This window comes from Cyprinodon variegatus, unplaced genomic scaffold (assembly GCF_000732505.1).
Source record: "Cyprinodon variegatus isolate N-32 unplaced genomic scaffold, C_variegatus-1.0 Scaffold621, whole genome shotgun sequence".
Lineage (NCBI taxonomy): Eukaryota > Metazoa > Chordata > Actinopteri > Cyprinodontiformes > Cyprinodontidae > Cyprinodon > Cyprinodon variegatus.
In genome coordinates, this window is record NW_015151074.1 from 149,021 (window position 1) to 152,039 (window position 3,019).

The following is a 3,019-nucleotide window of genomic DNA, read 5'->3' on the forward strand; positions in this document are numbered from 1 at the left end:
AGGTGTAAGAGGGCCAAGAAGCCAGGGGGAAAAACTGCTGGACTACAACCAAACATTAGAATTTCTGTCTTACTTTCATTCAGATTCAGAAAGTTTGAGGCCATCCATGATTTGACATTGTTTAAGCAGTTAGGAAATGACTGGATGGAGTTGTTGGATTTTGATGCTAAAGGGAAGTAGATCTGGACGTCATCAGCATAACAATGAAAAGAAAGATTATGGGTCCTGAAACTTGACCCCAGTGGTAACATATACAGGAGAAAAAGAATAGGTCCAAGAATGGAGCCTTGGGGAACCCCAGAACTGAGAGGAGCTGAAGATGAGGTGAATTCGCCTAGCTGCACAGAAAAGAATATCAATATCAATTTATATTGTTAAAATTAAACATCAAAAGAACCCGTTGGGGTTCATCCCCGTGAACGAGAGGGTTGCCTCCCTTTGCATACGTCTGGGGGGACGGGTTCTAACTGTTATTTGTGCTTATGCAGTCCTGGGGACTCCTTTGTTCTTCTAGGGGACTTCCACGCTTACGTGGGATATGACAGTGAGACCTGGGGAGGGGTGGTTGGAAGGAATGGCCCACCTGACCTGAACTCCAGTGGTGTTCTGTTGTTGGACTTCTGTGCTCATCACAGATTGTCCATAATGAACATCATGTTCAAGCATAAGGGTGTCCATATGTGCTCTTGACACCAGGACACCCTAGGCGGTAGTTCAATGATCAACTTTGTTTTTTTTTCCATCTGACATGCGGCCGCAAATCTTGGACACTCGGGTGAAGAGAGGGGCAGAGCTCTCCACCGACCACTACCTGGTGGTGAGTTGGCTTCGATGGTGGGGGAAGATGACAGTCGGACCGGGTAGGCCAAAACATATTGTGAGGGTTTGCAGGGAACATCTAGCAGAGTCCCCCATGAGAAGGAGCTTTAACTCCCATCTCCGGCAGAGCTTTGAACATGTCCCAAGGGAGGTGGGGGACTTTGCGTCTGAGTGGACCATGTTCCATGCCTCTATTGTTGAGGCGGCTAGTCGGAGCTTTGGTAGCAAGGTTGACGGTGATGCATGCCTCGTGGCAACCTTCAAGCATGCTGGTGGACACCAGCGAGTGGGGAAGCTGTCAAGCTGAAAAAGGAGTCCTATCGGGCTTTAAAGACCTGTGGGACTCCAGAGGCAGTACCAGCAGTCAAAGCAGCAGGTGGCTCGGCTGATCGCTGAGTTAAAAACTCGAGCATGGCAAGAGTTCAGAGAGGCCATTGAGAAAGACCTCCATATGGCTTCGAAGCGATTCTGGTCCACAATCCGGTGTCTCGGGAGGGGGAAGCAGCACAGTACAAACAGCATTTATAGTAGGGATTGGTCCTTCTAACCTGGACTCAGGAAGTTGCATGTCGGTGGGCGGAGCACTTCGAAGACCTCCTTAATCCCACCAACATGTCTTCCATTGAGGAAGCAGAGCCTGGGGGCTCCAGGTGGTGTTCTCCCATCTCTGGTGCTGAGGTCACTGAGGTGGTTAAAAAGCTCCTCTGTGGCAGGGCCCCAGGGATGGATGAGATTCGCCCTGAGTTCCTTAAGGCTCTGGATGTTGTGGGGCTGTGTTGGTTATTGCGGCTCTGCAACATCAGGGGCAGTTCCCCTGGACTGGCAGACTAGGGTGGTGGTCCCTCTATTTAAATAAGGGGAACCGGAGGATGTGTTCCAACTACAGAGGAATCACACTCTTAAGCCTCCCTGGTAAGGTCTATTCCTTGGTTCTGGAAATGAGGGTGCGTCTGATAGTTGAATCTCAGATTCAGGAGGTGCAGTGAGGTTTTCGTCCTGGCCTTGGAACACAGGATTGGATCTACACGCTCTGAGCCAATCTTAAGAAATAAAATCACATCAACATAAGTACTTCTTAAGAACAAAAGTTAAATCTTGTTTTTGTCCTAAATAAATCCCTTTTAATGTTCTTAAAATAACCTGTTTTCTGCACATTGAAATGGTAATATTTCCCTTTTTTTGTTCTTCGTGTTGGTAAAGAAAAATATACTAATCACATTTTATTCGACATTCTGGATAGGGTTGGGAATTGGTAAGATTTTCACGATTCCGATTCCCTTATCGATTCTGTGAAACGATTCTATTCCTTATTGATTCTCTTATTAATTCTGTAAACAATGAACTTGGTGAGCGCACGGTGACATTCGTCTACCTTCGCCTGTGGTATTCTATTTCTGCCTGCCTCGACGAAAACAGAAAGCAGTGAACGGGAGCTGCCAGCCTCTGATCCAGCCAGGGTACCCGTCTCGTCACAGTCATCTAAATCTAATGGAGAAGGAATCCGTTAACTAAAAAAGCATTACTGTACAATTTCGGGAAATAAACTCATCTCCCCCTGATTTAAATAAACGAGCGTCACCTTTGTCTTGCTCCCTGAACTGCGGAGCAACTTTTTAGCATGTTTAATAGACGTAGACTTAGACGGTACTTTATTGATCCCTTCGGAAGACTCCCCCTGGAAATTAAGGTTACCAGCAGCTTACAGGGCAAAAAAGTATTAAGTTAGATTAAGTTAAAAATTAAGCAAAATCCAAATACAAATAAATATAGAGTTCACATTTAACAGAAAAAATAAAAAATACAAGTGTTGCTACTCTTTCCCTCTTTCCCCTGTCCTGTGTCGCCTCCTCGCCCCCAGTGAGGCGTTGTACAGTCTGATGGCGTTGGGGACAAAAGAGTTCTTAAGTCTATTGGTCCGGCAGCAGTCTGTCACTCAACAGGCTCCTCTGGCTGCTGTTGTCCTTGATGCCCATCAGTTTATTCAGTGTCCTCTCCTCTGCCACCGTCACCAGAGAGTCCAGCTTCATGCCGACCACGGAGTTGGCCCACCTGATCAGTTTGTCCTTTTTGGATGTGCTGCCACCCCAGCACTCCACGGTGTAGAAGAGGACACTGGCAATCACAGACTGGTAGAACATATATAGTAGTTTGCTGCAGATGTTAAAGGACCGCAGTCTCCTAAGGAAGTACATCCTACTTT